This window comes from Gallus gallus, chromosome 3, assembly GCF_016699485.2.
Source record: "Gallus gallus isolate bGalGal1 chromosome 3, bGalGal1.mat.broiler.GRCg7b, whole genome shotgun sequence".
In the NCBI taxonomy this organism is placed as follows: Eukaryota; Metazoa; Chordata; class Aves; order Galliformes; family Phasianidae; genus Gallus; species Gallus gallus.
In genome coordinates, this window is record NC_052534.1 from 64,411,766 (window position 1) to 64,437,804 (window position 26,039).

Sequence of the window (26,039 nt, forward strand, 5' to 3'; positions counted from 1 at the left end):
CATGTAAATAAATAATTTTTGCAAGTGAATGTTGCCTATATCCCAGTTAATATTTATGGGTATTTATCTTGCCTTATGTAACAAGCTCAGTCACAGTAGTAGAACTAAGACATTGTCTATGGTTAACACTCTTAAAATAATTATTCTAATCTAGTCTTATTTTTTTTTTCTTAAGAACATATTTGGTTTGCAAACATATGATTTGTTCTCTAAAAGATTTCATTTTCTGAAGGAAAATAAAATAGTATTGATCTATTTTTGTACTTAGTATCAACTGTCTATCTCATAAGGATAAATTATTTGAGAAAAGTATTCTGTAGTTTGGACATATCTATTAACAACTCAATTTCTTAAAACTATAGGCTGACAAGCAACTGACATGCAACCAGATCAGCTACCTCTTAAGAGGCAAAAAGCAGTCAGCTGACCAAACCCTTAAATTCAACAAATAGATCAATCATAAAGCTGTATGTTTTGGATATGCCTTTCAAGTGAATCCATGGGGGGAGATTTCTTTGCAGCTACATTCCAGACACCCCTAACTTGGAAGACTTTCTCTTTTTTTTTTTTTTTTTTACATTCACAATAACCAATCTAGTGAATTTGGTATTCATATCCTTGGAAAGCATCATATTGTTAAGTTCCATTTCTTGGATGGCTTGATTCAGCTCCCATTAAAGTCAATGAAATTACTTTGTTGGCTTAAATGAAAGTTATGTACTACACATAGGCTGGCTGTACAGGATCAGCTCAAAAGTGCATGCACTCCAGTAAACCATTTCTGAGAAGAGTAAATAAAGTGTGTTTACGAGAGAAGTTTAAGAAACAGGACAAACACAAAATGATACTTAAACATGTACCTTTGCAACTCCAGTACTTTGCATTTCAGAGTCTTTGAGAGCTCTATGTTATTGCCATTTCACTGCATGTGATAGTTTTTGATAGATCTTTTACTGAAAGTCTTCAATATACATTTGAATTCACTTACACTTTTGACATTCACAATGAGTTTCTCAACTGAATTATGCCTTATATGAAAAAGTACTTCCTTTTGTTTATTTTAAATCTCCTAATGATAATCTCATTTCAGTCCTCCTAATTCTTACATGCTGAAAAATAATATCAGTCTCTTGTTTAGTACCTCCATGCCATTTTTAATTTTATAGACCTGAATCATATTCTCCATCTACCAATATTCTTTTTCAACCCAAAGAGTTCTAGTTTATTTAGTTGCTTCTCATAGGGAGGTCATTGCCCAACTTTTCTTTGAAGAATTTGTATCTCTACTGGGTCTCTTGAAGTAATGCAACCAGAACTATTTGCAGAATTCAAGAAGCATGTACATAAGGAATGGATGTATCAGACAGATAATCTTTAAGTTCCATACCAACCCAAACTGTTCTATGATTCTGTGATTTTTTTTTTGCCCCATCCCTGGAGGTGTACAAGGTGCTGAGTGGGGCCCTGGGCAGCCTAACCTAGTGCTCGATTTAGAGGACAACAACCCTGCCCATGGCAGGCATTTGGAACTAGATGATCTTTGGGGTCCTTTCCAAGTCAAACCATTCTATAAGATTTTCTGACTATAATAATGATGTTTTTTATCATCCTTTTCTACTATTTCTATGTTGTTTTAACTATCCTGAGCACTCAGCTGACATTTTGCTCAAGGTTATTTGCATTCATTACTCATGGTGAGTGAAAGCTGATTTTCATGACCATGTTTCAGTGTGCATGTATACTTAAGGTTGTTTTTATCAACACACATTACTTTGAGTTTTTGACAAAGAGTTTTGTCTGCCATTTCATTTTAATTTGACTTTCAGTAATATGAGATTCCTTCTGTAACTCTTTTCAATCAGTTTGACATTAAACTTTTGTCATATCTACTGTATTAGTATTCAACTTGAGTATTCAACTCACTATTCAACTAAATTTCCATGTCGGTTTTGCCTATGTGAGACAACACATCAAAACAGTCTCTTTCCATGTATTCTCAGTTAGCAAATCAATGTAATGTTTTCTAAAAGAAAAACAAACAATTATAGTGTAATTTACCAGAAATCTAGCAAAACGTGTACTCAGAAAGATTAAATAACTAATGAGTTGGGGTTTTTTTTCCAGGCAGAATCAAAGGTGTATATCAATTGCATAGCTAAAAGAAGATTCAAGGGGAAATCCATTTGTGAGTCACTCTACAGTTGACTGGAAAATGAAATATGTATTCAGCATTCTCTTTAGCCTCTATTTTTATTTATGTAGGCTATAAAAAATATGTTTGCATAACAGCTACCAGATAGACTATTGCCAGAAGAATGTTTCAGGTCACTTTTTCACTGTTGTGATTGTCTGTTGGAATGTTTACAATCTTGAAATGTATCTAGATTCCAATGAATCATTGCTTTTTTTATTTAACTGTGTAACACTCCCATGGCTTATGTAGAAATAGCTGTTTGGGTTTTTTTGCTCTTTTTTGTTGTTGTTTTGTTTTGTTTTGTTTTTTGTTTGTTCATTGTGGGCTGGAATAGTCAATGAAATTGATCCTACCAAAGCAACTCAGAACTGAGCTTACAGGAATGATTATCACCGTTGTTATTGAATATTCTCACTATATGTCACTGGATTATGTCAGCCATCATAAGATTATTGTGTCAATTTACCTACCCTTCTCCATAACGAGACCTTTAATACAAAAAACCCTCCTGTTTCAGGAATGCTTTAATAGATATCAAAGTATTGCTGTAGGAGTAGAGGGACCACAGTCATCCAGGCAGTGAAGCAAGGTTTATCATACTATCTAATATACAGGAAAATACAGAGTGTTGACTTATATTCTATACCTATTCTTTGTAATTGTAATGTGTACTAAGTATGGTAAAAGAGATAGTTATTGCTCATTAGTGATTAAAACTGTTCATTAGAAAAAGCTAAAATTTTGGTGGGGTCCTTGAGCTGAATTTTCGGTGTCCTGCCTCTCACGTTTTTGTGCATATGTATCCTCTGAGAGGGGTCTCTATATGAATCCCATCTCCTCAATCCTCCCTTTCCCTGTAACATCCTCAGCTCTCCCTTTTCATAGAATCATAGAATGGTTTGAGTTGAAAGGGACCTTTAAGATCATCTAGTTCCAACCCCCCTCCTATAGTCAGGGACACCTCCCTCTAGACCAGGTTGCTCAAAGCACCATCCAGCCTGGCCTTGAATGCTTCCAGGGAGGAGGCAACCACAACCTCACTGGGCAGACTGTTCCACTGCCTCACTACCCTCACAGTAAAGAATTTCTTCCTAAAATCTAGTCTAAATCTACCCTCTTCCAGTTTAAAACCATTTTCCTTTGTCTTGTTGCTGTCTTCCCTTATTAAAAGTACCTCCCCATCTTTCCTGTAGGTCCCCTTCAGGTACTGAAAGGCCACTATAAGATCTCCCTGGAGCCTTCTCTTCTCCAGGTTGAACAGCCCCAGCTCTCTCAGCCTGTCTGCAGAGGGGAATTGCTCCAGCACCATCATCATTAGGGCCCTCCTCTGGACCTGCTCCAAGAACTCCATGTCCTTATTGTGCTGGCGGCTTCAGAACTGGATGCAGTACTCCAGGTGGGGTATCGCAAGAGTAGAGGGGCAGAATCATCTCCCTTGACCTGCTGGTCACTCTTGATGCAATCCAGAATATGGTTGGCCTTCTGGGCTGCAAGCACACATTGCTGGCTCATGATGAATTTTTCATCAACTGATACTCCCATATCCTTCTTCTCAGGGCTTCTTTCAAGCCATTTTCCACCCAGCTTGAATCCGTGCTTGAGAGTGCCCCCACCCAGATGCAGGACCTTGCACTTGGCCTTGTTGAACTTGATGAGGTTGGCATGGACCCATCTCTCAAGCCCGCCCAGGTCCCTTTAGATAGCATCCCTTCCCTCTAGCACGTCAGCTGCACTACTAAGCTTGGTGTCATCTGCAAACTTGCTGAGGGTGCACTCGATCCCACTTTCCATGTTGCCTACAAAGATGTTAAATAGCACTGGTCCCAGCACAGATCCCTGAGGAACACCACTCATTACTGGTCTCCACTTGGACATTGAGCTGTTGACCACAACTTTTTTTGAAACTTGTAACCTATTTGAAGAATATCCTCTCCTCCGCCAGATCTACAAGTACTCCTTTGTGTTAATATACAGCAGTATTAGTTTCAGATTAAAACTTGGGTTATACAAGAATATTTTCCTAAAAGATATAACCTGAACCATAGGCTTAACAACTTTTATGCATCTATAGAACTGCTCAAAGACCTCCTAATACAGACCCCATTGAAACTGGCACAATAATACAAGTGCATAAACGAAAACGGCATACATCAGTACAAAGAATAGTAGTCAGAGGGTAAGATGAGAGTGATTCTTGTTACCTGTGAAGGTTTTTTCTATTGTATATAAACAACTGTGGAGTTGAATCTCCTGAGTTAAAAAGCTGTGGAATAAACTGTAGACAAACTCAACTTGGGTACTTTCCAAAATATTGTAAAGTATTGGATAAAGCTTTAGATACTAAATTCCAAATCATCAAGGGATTTAAATAGAAAAGGAGAAATCCAGACTAGCAGAAGGAGAGCTAGCACACAGTATGCATCACTCAGTTAAAAAACGCAGATGTATTAGGTGCATCCTCACAGGAAGCTGTGACAACAACAAGCCCCTTGAAGTTAAAATACTATCTAACAAGCTTTAATCTAAAATGTGGACCTTTTGGATGCTCTCTTCCATCACTGCTGTGATTAACATCATCTGTTCTTCCTGGCAAGCAAATAAATAGATAACTAAAATATGCTCAGATGATCTTGCCTGAAATGTGACAAACATGCCTTGCCAAACATGTCTCCTGTGCAAGTACTCATACCAAATACACCAGGGTGCATGAGTTACTCAGTGTGATTAATGAAATTTTTCACCTTTTTATTTTTTTTGCCTGAAGAAAATGTGATTTACTTGCATGTGATGCCTATATTTACTGTATTTCTCTGGTAGGCTATTAGGCTACATGTTAGCTCTTGAACCCAAAAGAAGATAGAAGCCTCATCAATAACTACTGCCTATGAAAATAAGCGAATAGATGGAAAAGATCTTCTCAGAATGAAAGAGGCTGAGATCTGAACTCACTCTGTTTAGGTAATAGGGATCCTGTACTTCAGAAGTCAGACCATAATGACAGTGTACATCACCGAGATACATTTAAAGAGATTAAAAAAGAAAAAAAAATAAAAATTGACACATGATGGCCCAAAAGAATCTTATCAAACATTAACAAGTCCAGCTGTTATGTTTCACACACATAGAATGTTTCACCTACGATAGACTGCTATACATTTTCATTCTGAGCTCCTGCCCTGGCTTCTGACCTCACTCAGGATCATTGCTTCCACTGGAAGCCCTGGGAAACATGATTACCTCTTTAGTCAGGATGCTAGATTTATGGCTTTTCTTGTGGTCACATCTCACCTGGTATTTCTTTCTTACCCAAATAACTTAAGCTGTAGTAGGTCTTCAGCTTTCAGTTAAAACAATCCTCTCATTTCCTATGCACTTGAAATACCTTCAAATGGCTTATACTCTATGTGATTTCTTTATGATCACCTCTTAAGCCACTTTTATTTCAACTAATTTATACTTTTATTACCTCCCCAGTCTACTGCTGACCAAAGTAGAGGTTTCAAGATGCTGCAAATTCTGACTTCTTGTTGGTAGTTCTGACTTCATTTGGCACTGTGTATTTTGTCACACAATAGGACTTACCCTTTGGAGAGTGACTTCTAGAGCACATTTTTTGTTGCAAAGGAAACAGCCAATCACGTTATCAGTTCTAGAAACCTGATTAGGTATTCATGGGTAATTTCTATAGAAAGGAGGTATGCATCTTGAAAATTCTGTCTGTACATGCTAAGCAAGAACAACCTTATGGTTGTAGGATCACTGACTAACTCAAAAATAATGAAGAGTGAAGGACAATAGTTTCTTCTAATGATAAGTACATATTGATGCTGTTCGATACAATGGAGCATATCAACATGATAATTAACAAGAAACACTTACTCTGTTTTCAAAGGTGCTTTTACAAATCCTTTCACAGCAATCCTTTCAGATATCCTTTCAGACGATCCTCATTCTTTTAGAATGCTTTTCTTTGAAAGTAAATACTCAGCTAATTTCCTTTCTCAAAGAACCTACATTGACGGGATGACTTTGCTCAATGACAGAAGGGATTAAAAAAGAGTTTTCTTCATACTAAGAGAAAGGACATTGTGCTACATCACAAAGTAAAGAAAATGTTCCAGTGAAGGTAAATATGAGAGAAGGAATTCCTTCTATAATGACAGAAGGAAGTACATTTCCTTTATTGAATCAGAAGAAAAGAGATTTTTCTTGAACAATTTTTAAACAGAAAATTTCAAAACTTCCATGTGTTTTCCCTGTTTTTTAAGCCTTTATAACAGAAAATCAGTTCATGGTTTGGAGGTTTTTGTGGTGTACATATCTGGATTTTTCTCCAGGATGTCTGAAGTCATGCTGAAGCCAAGTGAATGGTTTACACATCTCTAATGATTATTGCTTTCAAAAAGCAATTAATCATTCCCACTTCAATAAACTTGATGAATTGCATAGATTTAGAACAAGTGCATATTTTTTCTAGTAAAAGTAGCAATACTTTGATGTTCTTTTGAATGTAATCAGGAAGAGTCAACAATGTGATAATGATGCCTTATTCCCTACCACTCTGAAGGTGCAAGTCATACTGTGTAAGTTTGATAGAAGACCACGTGAAATAACTCTTGTATTCATCGTGTAGTCATACACTACACCCTGAAAATGGCAATGCAATAATTTTCATTTTATGAGCATCCTAACATTTCAGGTCATATTCTCTATCTCTGTGCACACTTATTTCTTTCATACTCACTTCCTTACAGTCCTTCCTGGCTTCTATAATTGTGTCCTTTCTCTTTCTCCATCACTGGTTTTCTTCTTGTTCTCTGCAATACCTGAATTATTGACTATTAATTTTCCATGTCCAATATTCAGCCTGAAGAAGACACCATACATGTAAAACTCAAGTGCACTTGAGTCTACAAAAGTCTACAAAAAGCACAGTCTTGTGCTAAGACATATCAAGAAATCTTTAGTAAATTACCTCTATTAAATCCTTCTTCTCAGGGGAGCAAGGGAGATGACTAAAGAGAAGGGTTGTGTTCAGGAGGACAAAAGACCAAGTAAAACTCATTCATTTTATTGCCAGAGTAATGTCAGCATTTCACTCAAAATAATTTCAGACTTGTGATGTCGAATTGCTTTTATTTATGCTGGGTTCAAACTGAGCTAATGACTCTTAGTCCCTTGAACAAGCGAATATTAGCAAATAAGATGTTCAGGCAGAGGTAGGAAGTACAGGAAAAATCCCCTTAGGTAAAGTGTCTAACTCCTTGAAGCGGAGAAAGGTCCCCTAGGATTGGCACCCAGAAAGCAGCTGTCTTGGAGAACTGGAAATGCCTTTGTAAGCACAAGCTTCAGTGTCAGACCGACAGTGGGATTGAGGAAAGCTTTAGGTTTACATGTTCTTCAGTAGCTGAATTTTTTTTTATGTTTAGTACTTTAAATCCCCAAATGGTCTGCCATATCACTCAGCTGTAAAAGGCAATTTGAAACAAAGTTTCATACATTATTTAAAGCCTTGTAGATTTGTTATTTCCTTAAGGCCTTTGTCATTTCAAGATGTATTTCTATTAGCTAGAATTTTCTCAGTGTAGCTGTCTTGAAGATTTAGCTTAGAAATAGCAAGCATTTCATACAATAGTAAAAGTGCCGGAACTTAATAGAGGAAATTCAGAGGATTCTTAAATGTTAAAAACAATATGAAGTACTGATGCTGTAAAGCACAAAGGCATTTTGATTTCCAGTGACTTTAAAAGCATATGTCCATGGTTTGAGGTACCAAGGTGTATTATCTTTAAAGGAGTGTCTTGTGAAGCAAGAGTTAGTTTTCAAAACTTCCTCAGAATGTTAAGGCCACAGACATTTGTATTTTCGCACTCCACATTTTTTTGCACAAAATATAATAAGCAACGTCCAATGTATACAGCAGATTTCCATAAGCGTAATTGCTTTTTCCATAGCAAAGCCTTGTGTACCTCAGAACACAGGAACACAGGAGGGGGCTCTCACATGTTCCTACAGCACCAAGCAGTGTAGAAGGGCAGTGATCATGCCAAATGGCACCTTGTCTGAAACAGTATAAATAGCTGCAGCTAAAGTTTGTTCTGTCCTGTGGTATTTCTCATCTAAGAGCCTGGTCTGGTATGCAGGGAATAGCATGTGGGTTTTTTCACTGAAAGTTTCATGATGAAGTCCTCACAGGATCTAAGCTTGCCTTATATGAAAGAAGAGAAAACTATTATAAGTAGGGCATCTTTTACTCCAAATAACAATAACAGCAGAGGTATATAGAAACATTGCTGTCTCATGAATTTTAAAGCTAAGCTTAAACAACATACCGGAAATCTTTACCTCTAGGTAAAGCGAGTGAAAGGCAATACCCATCAGACCACTGCTGGTTACAAGTGTCAACGTGCTGCCTAGTTCCTTGAAAAACAAGAGGTACGATCAGAGCCACTGTGGTCTCCTCACAATTTCTTGAAAGACACAGCGAGTCAAGGACTCCCTGCAGATGTGGGGATGAATCATTCATGGAAAGGGGGGCTTTCCAGCATGAGATTCTGCAGCTGCTCACCAGCTTACTGGGCTCTTCCTTCCCTCAGAGGAGTTTTATTTGCTCTATATATAGAAGAAATGCAGATGTCTGTTGTGAGAGGATGAAAGGCACTGTGGAATAGTTTCTTTACAAAGATGGATATGTTAAGTCACTTGAAATAATGCACTTGACTCATCTCATACTTTGAAGTCAGTTGTAGTCTTAGAGAAAAGGAGAGATTGCATGCAGCAAGGTCAGGTGGAATTAGTGATCATCAGCTTGATGATATTGAGGAGCAAGCCTAGTTCATTTTACTTGCTTTAGGAAAACCATTATGGGAAAAGTTTATTCAAGATTAAAGGAATTCCAACCACATTTTCATTATCAAATTATTGTCATACAATGGGAAGAGGTTAGAAACTGGGGCATATTCCTCAATGGTGTGCCTGTATCCACTCTCCCTGCCAAGGCTTACTTGAATGAAACAAACAGTGCTATTCTGCAGATGCCCTCCAGACCTCTACCACCATGGTACTGGTCGTGATACCAGACCATGATGAACATACCAGAGATGGTACATTCAGTGATGCCTGTGCATTCACAAAGGAGAGAAGAAAATCTTTCACCACTCTGACCTGGAATACTATTCTCAACCTTGCCTTGGTGAGAACATTACTGTAGGCATGGATAGCAGAATTCTTATGGTCTTGTGTTCTCCTAAATTCCTCCAAGCAATGCTATACAAAATGAAAATGATCTTGGCAAGGGGCAAATAAGGCCACCCATTCCCTCCATGAACTGTCTGGAAATCAAGAACACAAGTATTTTTGGCACAGCTCCTGACATTCTGTAAAACAGCATTTTTATAATTAGATTTTTATAATTTCTAGCTCTTAGAAGTTTTATGCCTAGAGGACTAAGTTTGTTTTTTAATTGAAAACTGCACAATTTTTTCAGCTGTTTCCTGGTGGGACCTAAGCCTAAAATGACCTTAAAATAAAGCTTGGTAAAAGCTCACTTCTTTTTCCAATTTTATCTGTATGTACCTGAGATTTTATTTGACTTAGATATTCTAAGATGCTTTTGCAGGGATGCACTATTGGGAAACTTCATATGCTAACTTCTGGGCATACATAGGAGCTCACAGCAGAGTCCTAGCTCTCACCTCATCTTAGTTTTCTGCAAAGCAACTTGACTTGAACAAAATTGCTTCACCAGCATGTAGGCAGAATCAGGTCCTTAATATTGCCTTTACAGCTTGTTAGATATTTTTCACCTGAAAAGATTTTCAGTAAAAAATAGGGACATTATTGGTGAAAATGTTAGTGACTGTAATCTACATTATGAACTTCCACTGAAATGATTGTTTATTAGTATTTGTTGGTGCCTGTGTAGTCAGCTAGAGAAATGAAAGTAACTTCCAGATTTTTTCTACTTTTTTATCACTCTTGTGATGGAAAATATTGAGGGGGGGCACTGGAACAAGGCATAAATAAACCTTTAATAACACTACTTGCTTAGAAAAAAAAAGTCTATTTCTTGCTGTTTGAAATTTCAACGTATCCATGAAAGGAGAAGAGGAATTGTTCCACTAACTCGTTGCCCTAAGCAGAAAATCTTTACCCATATGTCTTTCTTGCTCATGGCTTTTAGCCATTTTTCATCACATTTTGCCTATTTACTTTCATTCTCTACTTGTTTCATAGCTCAGTGCCATTTGCAGCGCACCTGCAGGTGCTCTTTTTCACTGGTGTCCTCCGGCTGCTGTGCCATGGTGACCGCTGATACAGTGTGCTGGCAGGAGTTTGCCCAGAGCCCTTGCCAAGATTTCTCCCTCTCCCTTCCAGTATAGACATGAGTACAAAATAAACTCAGTAGAAATTTGCTTTCAGGCTTACGTGAGCATGGAGTTTGGATGGACCGATTAAACATGATGCCTCGCATTTCAGTTTTCTTTCAGTCACAGGTAAAACACTGTCACATTTTCAGTTTACTATATATATATTTATATAAAAAGAGCTGGATACAGTTAAGGAAAGTCATAGGAGCAATTCAACTGTGTTGTTAGGCTCAGAGCATGAAAGATCATATATCACTGTAACCTACCTAACCTTCTCTGTACTAAATGACAAACTGCTGGAAATAGCCTTTGGGTCAGGTCACACATTCACTAAAATACTCGTCCTTCAGCTGAGGACTCTTTTGAGCTCATATATCATTCCGCATCTTAAATCACAAAGACTTGCATAAATGCTAAATACTAATTGAGATTTTAAAAAATTAGCAAAAGATAAAGTCCATGGAAGAGGTTATATCAAGGCCTAATTATATTTAGAATTTATCTTTTTAGGTGACCTTAGGAAGATATAAGACTGCAATTTTTAAGAGTTTATGACCATGCTACTGTACTTTATTTTTCAACAAAGATCACCTTTACTGCCCGTTCTGACTACAGTTCATGCTCATCCAGAAATGCATTTAGAGTTGTACACTTCAAGAAACAGCTTGTGGTAATGTGGCTGAGTTCATGGGGGCTTGGCAGATGCAGAGAAGCTTTTCAAGTTTTAAGTAGTTTGATTAATGGATCTCAACAAGCGGTTCTTCATGGGTTTTATTTCACACACAGAGCATCATTTGTGGGGAAAATGCTGGTTTGCGAAACACTTAAAGCACTGTTATAAAAATGCATTTTGGAATAAAGCTGGAGCTATCGGTGGTGCCTTCTGCATTTAGGTGCACAAAGAAGCTGGTAATTATTACTCAAGCACTGCTCCACGCATGCTAAATGCCTTATGAGCAGTGCTTCTGCCCTGAGGAACAAACATGCTGAAGAGAGACAAAGTCAGCAGGCAGTGAAAAAGGGAAGACGAGAGACAATTTATGCATCCAGTCAGTCAATTCCCTGCAAGTGGCATGGTAGAAGTGCTGTTTTTGTATGTGGCAGAAGGCAGGAGTGTAGCAGATCTGCTCAGGGAGGTCGGACAGTAAATATGGAGCTTTTTAGGTGATGGAGAAGCTGACAAACATGCTACTTTGATGTGGATTGAATTGCATAAGGATTTTCAGAACTTAATAATATGGTTTTGTGTGGGGCATATGGTATAAGTAATGAGAAAGAGAAGGAGAGCGTGGTACTGAGTCATGTTTTGAGATAAGATGTGAGTTTCTGTCAGGAGAGGCAGGCCCTATTCTGAGCACCGCTGCAGAGAGGGCAAAGGCAAGAGAGGTGCTGAGGAAGGGGAAAAGGAAATACACTGCAGTGTGTCAGGAGCTGCATACATAAAAAAGAGCTCTTTTCTGCATTTCAAAATGTACCATTGGAATGGTGAATATATTTAAAAATAACATCATAAGTTTGCTTCTGCACTCTCTTCACTCCTAGAAATCAAACACAAAGGCTTATGTGGCAGTACCTCAATTAAATGCCTGTCCTATTCCCTTCTGTACCTAGGCTGCTGGGAGATCCTTGTTATTGCCAGCCTTGGAGGCTGATTCAGCATCTCCTGATGCTGAGATGCAATCCCATCTTGCCCACTGAGCTATCGCCTGTGCAGTGCTGTCGTAGCCTGCAGTGGTTTGGTAGTCCCCAGGATACTATTACCAGCCAGTGGGACATAGAGAAAGTCTAAACTGCTTTGAATTGTACCCTAGATATGACCAATGCAGGAACACTGTGCATAAAACTTCTAAGAGCTAGAAACTGTAAAAATTGACAGCTGTTTTGCAGAAAGTCAGGAGCTATGCCAAAAATACTGGTGTTCTTGCTTTCCATTCAGTCCATGGGAGAGAGTGGATGGCCCTACTTGCCACTTGCCAAGATCATTTTCATTTCCATAACAGAGCTCCTATAAACTGTAGGGCAATGTCATACCAGGCAAGTAAGGGAAAAAACAATGGGTAATTTTTGCTTCTATTGTTTAAAAAGTCATAATGTATGTGCAGTTTTAAAAATCCCACATAAAAGGAATTCAGGCAGAATTGTGATTGTTGTGTTTGATATGTCTTCTGATTAGCCTTTGTTGGAATTATCTGTACTAAGGAATAATTATCTATACACATTTCCTTGTATTAGCACTGTAACATAATCACATCTCTATAGCTTTCTGTCTGACTTTTTTAATTGGTTCTCTAATAGCCTCAGTGTAAAAACAGTAACCTGAAGTGATTAGTCATTCATTATTTTCCCTGTCTCAGAGTCAAAAGAAAAGAGATGAGCTAATCAGATCCGTACCACTATCCAATCTTTTCCAGGAGTAGCTAGAAGTGACAGAACTTGCTTTTACAGTGCAGTTCTTTTCGCAAATGTCTGCACAAAATGAAATGTGGAGATCTGTAATAACTTCCTTGGAACTACTGTAGGTTTATTTACATCAGAGGGGGAATTCATGTGAATTTTTGTAATTCAAAGTGTTATTTAACCAAAAGGAGAAATGTGTTCCTTTTTTGTCCAACTCTGTCTTACTGACAGGAATTGTTTTTCACTAGATTAACAAATATTAAAAGGGAAAATACAGTAGTAGTCAAAGAATATAAATGAAAGCAACACAAAACACTTTTATAATGTGCAGTTAACTACCCAGTTTTGAATTATGGAGTGAAAGAAATCAGTAGTGTCTTATGAAGTTAAAAGTTTTATGGCTAAACATAGCTGTGAAAAAGGATACAATATGTAACTTCTATCATAGGATCATAGGATATTTTGAGTTAGAAGGAACACATCACTGAATCCCGACTCCATATGGGACAATATATTTCATGTTGTCAACTTCATAAGCAATTTGTTACGTGAGTATAATGTGCAATCATATGCTGTACAAATATATATATATATATATCATTTTGAGTATGTTATATACAAGTATGACAGTATTTTTATTATATCTAATATGTGTGTAATTTAGAGGTATTATATAAAATATTATTTTAAGATATAGGTGACTTCTGTTAATATTATTGAAAGTGTGATGTCACTTTTTAGACTTTGATGTCACCATTTAATTATTTAAACTGATATTATTTAAAGTATGATGTCATTATTTAATTTACTAGTGCAGATGTAGCCAGTGCACTAGGTACAGGAGGTCTCTTTAAGTTAATCATTTTAGAGAAAGTCCCTAACCTGAAGAGTTTGAATCTAATTAGATGAGATGAGGAAAGGAACTATTACAGGACATGGTGCTGAGGAACAAATATGCTTAGTCACTTCCCCAGTCAGTTAGTAATCATTAGGCAAAGGGGAAACTGGATTTGAATGTCTTGAGCCTTAATGTAGTATCTTAAATGCAATGTCCATCCTTTCCTGCTAATGCCCATCATATTCTATTATTCCTTTTTTTAAAATGTTATTGTACGCAGTGTTGTACTTTCTATTTTGGGAGAGTGTATACAGTGCATAAAAGATAATACTGGTGCCAGAGGATAAAACTTCCATTAACAAGTTGATGATGTCAGATGTTATTACCAATTTATTTATTTAAAAATGCAGATCTGACAACAGAAGACTAAAAAGGAACTCATATTTGCCTGAATTATCTCCAAAAGACATAACCACTAAGTCACAGACATCAAGCTGGACTGGCATTACATAAATGCTAAAGAACTGTTTCTCAGCATCTGCATGGCCCCAGAGCTCTACAGATGTTTCATGGGAGCCCTCCTAATGGGCAGCTCCATCTCCCACACCTCATTGCCCTCTGGGATGCTGGCTACTGACAAGATACCCTCTGGCACCAGACCTGAGGAATAGGATTCACAGTGTTCTCCTTTATCCCAAAACAGTGCCACTCCAAGCCTTTCAGTCATGGCCTATTGAAGGGCTGCGTCTGACATAGGATTTACTTGAATTCAGAGACGTCATTCACAGTATGCAGTTAGGCCCCAGAAATCATGACGTTACTAAAAGCTATTCAAAAAACAATGGCTGTAAGCCTTTCAGATTTTCTCTTTTGGAGAACACTTATGTAATGTTTACAAGCTGTTCTCCATAGCCATTAAAAAAGGTTGATAGGCTGCTGATAAGTTGAGTGGGATTCTTCTATTCTATTTCTCCTGTTCAATCGCATGCATCTAGGAAATGAGGCTTCATTAAAAATAACTAATAACAATAAAATAAAATAAAAAAGTTAAATTCACTAAATATTATCAAATGTACTATAAACAGTTTTAAGAGCACAAGATAAAGAAAAAACAGTCCTTATTGAGGACACAAGAAACATTATCCTTGTAAGAGCAGTAGGTGTGGTTCAGATGGAAATATCACCTTTAATTCAGCTTCAAGAATATCTTATTCTTCCTGCAGAATTTGTAAAAGAAAGACATTACTTTCCATCTATGTTTTATCCAAATGCCATTAATCTTTTTTATCCAAATGGTCACAATACTAACAGATCATAACAATGTTTCCATGTCCTGTTATAAAAACACCATCATTTTCTCCCTTGTCTGAACATCTTTTGTCATTTCTGCCAGCAACATTTGGCATTTTTTTTAAAGCTAGAGTCTACCACATGCAAATTCCTCACTGTGGCTTAGGTGTCCAATTAGTGTAAGCACATCATGTCAGGAAGTACAGGGGAAAATAATTACAAAGGGACAACAGAAAAAGGTGGACAGTAACTGGGAACCTGAAGACTGAAAAGAGAAGCAGAATATCTGTCTCATCGTTGTGTTAGCAGAAACCAACACTCCACTACATTATTTTCTGGTAAGATATACATATTTTTTAAGACATACCAATTTAAATGACAGTAAGAGATAAAGAAAAAAATATCACAGGTTGAAATCTTTGAAGAGCACTTCAGCAGAGCTATTCACTTTAAATATAGGAGCCCTTTTATTGGGTACCCAAGTACAGCTACCAGCTAAAAATCTTACTGACTACCAAATTAAGTGATATCATTGCAATGGATCTTGTCATGATGTATGGATGAGGTGTTTTTAGAATTCCATAGAAACAGATATAATTTTTCAAGGCAGATATTTTTAAATATATACAGATCTTTATATAGAACCATAGAATCATTAAGATTGGAAAAGACCTCTAAGATCATCCAGTCCAACCATACACCTACCACCAATATTGCCCACTAAACTGTGTCCCTTAGTACTACACCTATGTGCATATATATGTACGCAAATGTAGTCCTTTGGCACTTTCCTACTTTTCACAGAGGAAAAACTCAAGGAATTTGTACCATTACAAATCCCTAATCTCATCCTTTCACCACAAACAAGTTTTTCACATTTTTTTGCTAGGAGCAGCTGTCTTCTGAAAACTACAGTCTGTGGACTACACTCTGCATTCACACATCTGGGTCTCTCTATTCCAGTTGCCTTGAAGGTGGGCTGCAAAGACAAGCACTGCAGGAGTAGTTGTTGAGTTGTTAACTGTAGTGGGTCTGGTGGGCATCTGAATCACTGAGAGAGACAGAACCTTAACAACATATGGAGAGGGATGTTACAAACTGGATATCTGATTTATCTACAGTACATTTCCAAAATCTGCTTCCAGCTGCAATTTCAGGAGAAGGGGGAAACAAATGGAAAACACTATTGTAAAGAAACAGCATAGTAATTCTGTTTGGAGTTATTTTGCTTGTAGGAAGCAAAAAGACACAGTATCCTTGTGCACCAAGGGAAAAGATAAGTATTAAAGCATAGCCCCACAGGGTGCTGTCAGTGGAGCTCCGTCTACTGGCACGAAGTGCACATGCTCTGCTCTCAATAAAAGCTATAGAGAGCAGTGATACTTCTGTAACAGCGTCAGCAGCTCAGTGGATCTGCAGCTCACTGTGGTCCTGGGTGGCAGGGCAAGCTGCCCTCATTTAGCAGCTTCTGCAGCATTTTACCCTCAAAGCCCCACGTGCCCCACTCTGTTCCACACATACCTGGTAGTTTACTAGATTCATGATAATTAGATCATTCTGCATGGTTTAATACCAATATGAAAGGGATGGTGCCTCATTTGTATCTCTCTACTATATCTTGTTATGTTAACACAACTCTATTAATAGCTAATCCTAATATAAAAAATAAATAAATTCCTTCTTCAGAAAATAAAAAGGGGGGAATAAATATCTGTCCAGAACTATTCAAAACTAGATTGGACACTTCATTAAGATTTAAGATTAAGAGAAAGCCTACACGTGAAATATATAAGGAAGTTTACATGCCATTTCAGTCTTATCCTCTCAGAGTTCAATAATTGAGCTCAAAATAATTTCCTGACTTTACAAACTTATTTCCTATAGAAACATGTTTGAAGATCCTCAACCTGTTTGTTTCTAGGTCTGGTAAACAGAAGACAAATTTTATTTTGTGGAACAGTGATACTGCCAAGCCATAGCCTTATTTCTTCAGAAGATCTGTTTCATGTATGATTTATGCTTATTCGGTGCATATAGATACTGGATGCCTATTTCCCAAGCCACTATATGTGTAAAAGTTAGTGATAGGCAATAAAATATGAATCTTTCACTAAATTAATGCCAAAAGATGATAGTACTCCACTTGATACTTGTAGTATAGTTCCTTCAGGCAAGAAAAGGTAAAAATGTGGATGGAAAGTCCAGTTCCTTTTCTCCATTTCATCTGCCTGAGCTTGCATATTATCTGATTTTATTAAAGATCCAAGATGCCAGTGAAGGACTTGAACTGACTGCTGGATGTTTTAGGTCACTGAGAGATTGTTAGCATCATATGATCAGTGGGAATGCTTATCTCCATTATAAAGCCTTTCCTATCTCAGAATAGTCCTTTTCTTCCCTAACCTTCTCCTGGGACAGTGTTTACCCCCAGTGTTCACTCTCCAAGACCAGTTTTGATGGGGAGAGAAAAGAAAGCTCTGGCTGGGGAAAAAAATGTTTGTTTGCAGCATCCCAGCCCAACAAGGAAGTCTTGGGGACAAATCCAAAATCACCAGGAGCGGGCAGCACCAGTAGGAGCAGCAGAGTATGGAGCAGAGCAGTTTTACACACACAGGTACCATGGGCTGCACCTACTGCACTAAGAGTGCAAGGTTACAAGCTCAAACACCACTTCCTGTGGGTGTTCACTAATTGCCATCCTGCTCTTTGACACTTGCTTGGGGCTTATGCCAATGAGTAGTCTCTAAGCTAACATCCCAGCATCATTCAGGCTGTTCCCAACATGGAAAATGTACAAGTTCACCCTTATTTAAAGAGTATTTATCTATATGGGTGCAAACTGCTTCCAAGGCCACAGATTATGATCCCAAATGTAGTGATGATTATGACAATGGTAAGGGTGCTTCATGATTTTAACATCTTTTAGTACCACATAAATATAGATAGGTCTGCTAGACTGTACAATACTTGCCTGTAGCCTGAAGAAGTTGTGCATCCAAACACGTGTGGTCTTGTGTGAAACTGCTATGGATATTTGTAGGATAAATGCTCACAGTAGGACAAGTAAGCATACACGGCTTATGGTGTACAGCCCATCTCTCTAACCTTATATCTCTAGGGGGCTACTTAAAATGTTTTTGTAGAATATAAAGATGCAATACTGTGCTTGCAAATTCTTAGGACTACTTGTGGTAGGAATTGTTGTCCTAATCTGTAATTTGTGAGAAGCATAAGGGAAATAAGGGCATTGTTATTAGTGCCTGGACTCTGTAGAGATGTTATTACATTTTTGTCACTATTCTATAGAGAGCTATTAACAGCACCAGATTTTTAATTGCTCTGAACCAATCCAGAATTCAGTTAATTTTGTGTCTTTTAAAGACACTCTTAATGCATAAAAGTAGGTTAAAATATTACCTTAATACGTTTCTCTTATGCATGGGTAAGCATGTCTGCTATCCTAATTTTGTTTTGTAAGTTTTACTTGGTCTAAAGTGATTTATCTCAGCAAGAATGGAAAATGAAACATCCATCTATACCTTTGCATTTACTTATCTATTTCTATGCCTCATGTAGACCAGTATCATGAGTCTGTTCCAGGGTTATAAAAATAGATAGATAGGCATTTGCTTGGATTTTTGAAGGCAAATCTCTTCTGTCTGCCTTTCTATGCATAAGGAAGCAAGCATAAGCAACCCTGCTGCTGGGGTCCTCTGAGCACACAGACCTTGCTGGGCAGCAAAGCATGGCAGCTTCTTTCCTGCTCCAGAACTCTGTATGTCACACGTGGCTTGTCACTAGCCAGTACATGGGGCCAACAAAACAGGGGAGTGGCTGTGCCAGTACTGTGAACAGACGATGTGCCAGCCTGTCCAGAGAGGCACAAGGGGCTGTGGTGGACACCTGACTCTCAGGACAATACAACAGTCCAAGATTGCCTACAACGCAAATTCAAGTTTAAATCAAAATCCTCCACAAAGCCTTCCCTCTCTGCATTTTTCCAATGCATAACTGTCTATCCTAACTACCACCCAAGACTTTACACAAAATAAGCCTCTTTCTAATGCTGATAAAAAGTAATTAGTCAACTGCAAATTTTTGAACATTGAGAACTCTTTAACAATAGCAAATAAAGGAAAAAGAGGATGCTCTTCTAATTTTTCCTCTATCTGTATCTTCACTGTCTTTGAACTCTGAGGTCTGAGGAGTGGATTTGTTGCATTTTTGAGCTTCAGACAAAACTAAACCAGAGACATCATCAACAGGACTTTCCCTGACATGCCCTCAGGGGACAGATGTGTTCAGGTCTGGGGGTGGTTTCCATTCAGACCACATTCACCTCTGTACTGGGATAAGACTATTTGAAATACAACAATTTCCCCAGTTGAATTTCAGTGTTAATGAAGACAGCACCTGATCTGATTAATAACCAGTGTGCTGCAAGCTGCAGCTGACTCAGGAATAAACGTTTAGCCAGTGAAGCATGCTGTCAAAAGAAATGATGGAAAACATGAATTGATAAAGTACTTTTTATGTAAGAATTTTAAAACTTGCAAACATGAAAGTGCCATGTATTGAGCATTAGTCAACCACTAATTGAGAGGATTAGGAGCTAACTTCCCTATCAGGAATATTCTTCTAATATTGCCCTAAGTTGTTTCTTGTTCATTTTACACCATTAAGTTCCAGGAGAAGAAGAGAGAAGGAGTGAAAAGGAGCAACTCAGCAGGCTTTGGGCTCCCTTGGAAACTGCTAGAAATAGCTTGATACAGACTCCCTCACTATTATGGGAAACAACAGTCCTGGAAACAAGGGTCTGATTGCCTACTTGGAGGTAGCACAGCGAGTGCTGAGGCAGGTTCATCCTTGTGAAGGGGCAGCAGCAGCAGAATGTCTCGAGGTAGATTTTACAGTCTTTAATCTTTCATTTTGGCAAATGTGATTTGAAAGAGCAGCCTACATTGGGTGCTGTACTGGAAATTGGCCTAAGCACTGCCTTGAGACTGGTCACTTCAGAGTATCTTTTGTGCAGTTGTTTCTATTGAATGGCAATTCATACCAAGAGATATGCCACACACAAAAACAATTATAAGGCATAAAAAATGTAATGTTTGAAACCTCAAAATAAATCCTGGAATCATAACCTCAGGAGAGAATTTTCTTTTGCAGATTGTGTGCCAGGATTTTTGTGAATGACTATCACAGATGGTGAAAGATTCCCATGGCCTTATCCTCATGTTCTTATTCATTCCAAATGGAGTCCTCTGTGAAATATCAGTCTGACTGCATATGTTTGAACTCTGACTGTCCACTTAAACGTATGTTACATTTCAGAGATGTGGTCTCCAAGAGAGAGTGCTAGGCTCTGCTTCAGCAGACTTGGAACAATTTATCTTCACCCCAAGGCCACTAAAACTCTGCCTAGTGTTATCTCTGCTACACTATACCTCTGAACTAGGACAGACAGAGTTGAAATAATCCACTACACTGAACCGATTTCAATATTGCTGCAAACTTTAAGACAACACCAGTCTCTCCCTGTCCTCCATACCCAGTTACCCAGATCCATGTGTCCATTACCTCCCTCCACTTCATCCTGTGATATTGCAGCTGCAGTTAATGGGATCTGCTCACTGATCCAGTCAGAAATGATGTGTGGCTCTAAAATCTCCTGGTCATTGATCTGATGGACAAACTCAAAAATGCTTCAGCTCCCTCTTCTTTCCACTTTTTTTCTCTGTAAAATGGGGAAATCATAGTGGTGAGGCTGCAGCAATTATCTTCTGCCCCAGGGAAAGATCTACATTGATAGTCTATTTCTCAGTAATAAGGGAAGGCCCATTTAACTGACAAATGTAAAATTACTCAGGTGATCTTGTATTTTAGATTTTCTTCTACCAACAGATATAATACTCATTTCTTATTTTGTATGATAGGTATTCAGGAAGAATTTTTAAAGTACATAATGCCAGAGGTGTATAAAAGAAATCAGAAAATCTGTGAGTGTTATTATAATGAGTATGAAATTTTAAATCTGTTATGAATTCAGAATAAAAGTGCTTCTCACATTTTTTATCTAAGTAGGGGGAGAATTTCAGAAAGGGGTGTGTGTGCTCTGTGCAGAGTCATTGCAACCTTTGCTGTGTGCCCACTGTTTGCCACCCGATAGGGAAGAGCTGGGCTGCTGAGCAGTGCTTGGCTCACACTCTCCCACTGCTGTTGCCCTGTGCTGTATTGTGCACTGTCTGCACTTGTAGCTGTTGTGTGATAGTCAATCCCTCTAAAAAGGGGTATTTTACCTCAGGCTCTCTTGGTGGAGCAGTGTAAAACAGCTGGAGTGTGCTTATGGACTTGTCATTTAATGGACTTTCTGGTGAGTAGCGGTACAAGACGTATGTGTTTGGTACTAGTACATGGTGTACAAGTTGTATTGAAACAGATCCTCTCCACAGGAAATATGACTTTATGCTTCCTAATTAAGCAATTAATTTGAGCTTTTCCTACTATTTTGTAAATGTCAAGGGACAAAGTTGAGAAAAAGTGCATGTTAGATTTGTATTAGGAATTGAGGTCTAAAGTACTGTGCAAAACCGATGATATGCAAAATTGATTTCCATATTAAAATCTGGATACATTTTAATTTTATCATTATTTTTACTTGTTTTTCTTCCCTGATTTGATATAATAAGTTTTTAAGCCCCCAAAAGAAAAAAAAGGAATACAGATTTAAAGAACGTCTTTGTTACTTTCTCTCTGTGAGTGTCCTTGAAAGTCCTTCTTTATTCTTATTGTGAGTCTTGAGTCTGTTCTTTTCCACTGGAAAACACATGTTGTCCTGTAACTTGAAACTCCTTAGAGACAATTGTCAAAAAAGCTTGAATTGTCAAATAAAAATTGATTTCCACAGTCTGAGACTGACAGCTGCTTCACATAATTTGGGCCAGTCAGTGGAAATTTTGAAAAATTCATAACCAGCAAAATCTGTCTCAAGTAAAATATGCTCAGTGTGTTCCATCCAAATGATACTCTATCACTTCAGTCAACTTCAGTTCATTCAGAGGAAAAACAGAAGCAAAACAGTTTTACTTAAAAAGTTGATCAGAAACTTGTTCAGCCTATGGGCGTTTATTAATTTGCCATACTTTAGTTTATGTCGATGTATGTAGATTATTGGACAGAAAAAGAAAAATCTGGAGACAGAAAGTTAACTTGTTCTGGGTGTTACTTTGGCACCACTGAGGAATTCTCTTTATTTACGGAGAATTCCCAAGAAAGCTATGCAATCTGTGTTCTTTTACACATGTGGGAATTCTCTGGTCATGCAGGTTTAAAATATGCCATAAAAATAAAAGGTCATGAATGCCCACTTTATGGCATGTTGTATTTTCATACAGAATCTGCTTCTAGCTAAGAACACTACTAAGATATTGCATGCAATAAATATACCCTCTAGGCTCTTGTTTTCCATGTTGCTTGCACTTCCTTAACAGCAAGGATTCTGTGGAGGATTGATGTGCTAGAAATATCCCAAACTGATGTGCTGAGACTCGGGGGGCAAAAAAACCAACACTCTTAATGTGGTTATCACTAGGCATGTGTACTCATGTAGATATCTATCTTCAAAATTCAATCTATAATAAAGGCAAGTTTTCGAAGGCCCACATTTAATAGCAAGTAGCTATTAAAATATCAATAGTATCCTAGGCAAATTGGCATTTGTTAAGCATCTGGGTATTATTATTAGCATGACATATGCCTGGCATTTGAGTAGCGGTCATCTGTCTAGCTGAAACAGAAAGTATCTGCTTCATGAGTCAGTAGAGTTCTCTGTTGAAATCTGAAGACAGTTGAATTGAAACTAGTTGTTGAACTACTTGGTTCCTTCATCTCCCTAGTAAACATGAGCTTGAAGGAAAAGCTGCAGCTGATTGAGGACTATGATTCCACAAGAAAACTGAGGTGATGCAGATGCCTTCGTCATGCAAATACCAAACATTCCGTTGCACATCTGCTGTGTGATAGAGTGCTCAGAGCTTCTGAGGCAGCAGCTCCACAGGCTGTATACTGTGTGTTTTGAAAATAAATCTTTCTTCCTCCTATTGACTTCTTACCCTCTGGTGCATTAAAGTTGGCTGCTTAAGACGCTTTCACTAAGTACAAAGTCAATTGACTGTAAGTGGTGATGAGGAAAGTGTTGTGTGATTAATATTACAGTTCAAGCTCTTCTGATCATTCACAGAAAGAGCAGACAAATAAACTCAACTTCATTTCAAAGAATCACACTGTGTTAATGGTGGAGAATCTGCCCAGAGCCCAGAGGGAAAAACAAGCCACTTGAGGCGAATCTCTCTTCTTTTACAAAGAACAAACTAGTTGAGCGGTGTTAAAAGCTGCATATTGATTTGTGACCAGACTGAAAGCCATGCAGGGATGTAAATGAAAATATGTCAAGAGTCAATATTGATCTTTTTTTCCTCTGTTTCTTCTTCTTCTCAGTTTTTGTTTTTTGTTTTTTGTTTTTTTCAGGGGCATCACCCCTCAAAAATACTGTTAGCTATACTGTTAGGCTTGACAGTGAGTAACATAAGACCCTTTTCTGCAAGACTACATATGTCCAGACATCATTTTTTTTCTTTTACTGAGGTAGTATGGGCACCATGCTGAGAGCAGCTATGTTGACAAAATTTCTTTTCCGTGAAAATAGCTAGGTGAAGAAAAATAAATGGCAAAGAGAAAAAATCAAATATTACAGAAGACAAATTTACCAGGCTGAGCTTGCAGTCTAATACTTGCAGAGTAAACTCCTTTTAAAAAAAGAAAAAAATCTTTGGTTGCAAGAAAAGCATGTAGTGATATAAATTACACTCAACAAGAGCCAAGGACAAGAACAGGACAGAAAGGGAATCCTGCTGTCCCCAAGGAGGCATGCACTTATCTGGAGTAGACCTGGCACAAATTTCTCTTTGGAAAGTTGAAGGCTACAACAAGAGGCCCTACAAGAACCTCTCTGTTGGGTGAAGGCTAGCTGAAGAGAAAAGGGTGATCCCTGAGTGGTATTCCAATTACACTGTTTGTTGAGCTTGCGTTATCCTCAACTAGGGAGATACAAACCAGTTTAGGAAAATACAACTAGTAGTTACATTTTTTTTTCTTTTTTCTTTTTATTCCCTACAGAATCAAATAGAAACTACAATTATCACTACTCTCAAAATGAATGTTATAGCTTTTTCTGTTGGATTAAAAACTACTATAAGGCTCTTTTGACCAAAATTTCTAAATTGCTACCTCTTAAGAAAGAATATTCTTCCAGGTCTTTGACAAAGACTCTGACCTCATAAAAAAAAAAAAAAAAAAAAGCTCATAGCAATCTGTGCCATCAAAATTGTCATCTAATTGTTGATATCTTGCATGGAGACGGCAATAGAATGTAGCAGACAGTCTATTGTAAGAATTAACAAAGGACAACAAGGAAGCGTTGTATTTAATGTGGAAGCAAACTTGTGAGAGTTGCTTTTTACTCTGCTAACAGTTTTTCAAGGTTTTTGATACTTAGACAGCTCCTAGCTTACCTTCCCAGGCTCTCTGCAGGTCATGCCTACCCTGGATGCCAGCTGCAAAAGAAACAGTTCTCTGCCTATGGTGGTGGCTTCCTTCTGTCCATTCACACATCTCTGCTAGCCTATCTCCTTGAAGGACACATTTCTCTTGGCTCCATGTCTGCCACCAAGAAATCCTCACCTCAGCTGTGATTTTCAAGGAGTGACAAAAGAACTAACTGAAAATGAATAGAAGGATAAATGACATTCTACCTTCAGAGAACCAGGCCAAGTACCACAGCAGAAGCCTGGCAGTCTTTCAGTCACTAGTGATAAAATGTGTCCCCAAATTAGGAAAACACTGACAAATCGAAAGTGTAATCCCAAGCATATTTATTCCTGTGGAAATATTCCTATTGATTTCAAGTTAATGTGGTTCCTCTATCAGCTCATCAAAATTAAAAAATATATATATTTTTACAACTCTAGAAAACTGAATTTGGTCTTCCATTAAAGTCTGCAACTGAGTAAAAAATGGATGCCTGTTTATATGGGCCAAATGAAGCAGCTGAATGAAAGATGTGTACATGGTTCCATTTCATTTTTCATCACTTCACACTGGTATTGGGCCCTTTTATTTGCATTTACTTTTATTTTATTTTTTGTTGCTGAACAAAATGTGTATTGCAAAATCCAGCTTCTTTCTTTCTTTCTTTCTTTCTTTCTTTCTTTCTTTCTTTCTTTCTTTCTTTCTTCTTCTTCTTTCTTCTTTCTTCTTTCTCTCTCTCTCTCTCTCTCTCTCTTTTTCTCTCTTTCTTTTTAATAGAAGAAACAAGGGTAATATCTTCTTGTACAAACTTGATGTAATTCATGACTAATCAGGAAAGGATAGTGATACGGTGATGTTCAGATTGTTCATGCATCCTCCTTGGTTGCTTTCAGTTTGGTGTTATAACCATTATTATTATGAAAACTCAGACAAAATGATATAAAAGACGGTAAAAAAAAATCTTCTATGATGTTCTGCAAAAAATTTGCAGAGATAATCACTTGATGAAATTCTACAATAAAAGAAATTAACAAGAAATATGATCGTCAAAAGACAATGAATAGGATCTATTTTAAAAATGTATGAATGGGAAAAATCTGACATTAACTACTTTCCAAACATTTCACTTGTCTCATAACAAAGTTCTTTGCATAAATGATTTTATTTTGTCAACACCACACTTTCCAGTACTATTCCACACTTCTTTTTTTCTAAGAACAATATAAAAAAGTAATGTGATTTCATTCAATTTTGGAAAGATGTTTCTTCTATACATCTTAAGAATTAAATAAGAGAAGAGGCATAGATTATACAGCAGTAATACAGCTGTAAGTGAATTCTGAGCTTTCAGAGACACTGTTAGAAT

The 26,039-nt window shown here is 37.6% G+C and overlaps 1 protein-coding gene across 8 annotated transcripts in view; it reads left to right on the top strand.

Annotated features, from left to right (window-relative positions):
* The window catches only part of HS3ST5 (heparan sulfate-glucosamine 3-sulfotransferase 5), a 197,352-nt gene that overhangs the window by 142,776 nt on the left and 28,537 nt on the right, over positions 1-26,039 (top strand). The window contains exon 1 of one of the 8 annotated variants that reach the window (XM_040697552.2): positions 21,249-21,461. The exons of the other annotated variants lie outside the window; for them this stretch is intronic. The gene's annotated coding sequence lies outside the window, so the exon portion shown is untranslated. Of the gene's footprint in view, positions 1-21,248; positions 21,462-26,039 lie in introns of those variants that run through there. 8 annotated transcript variants of the gene reach the window in all.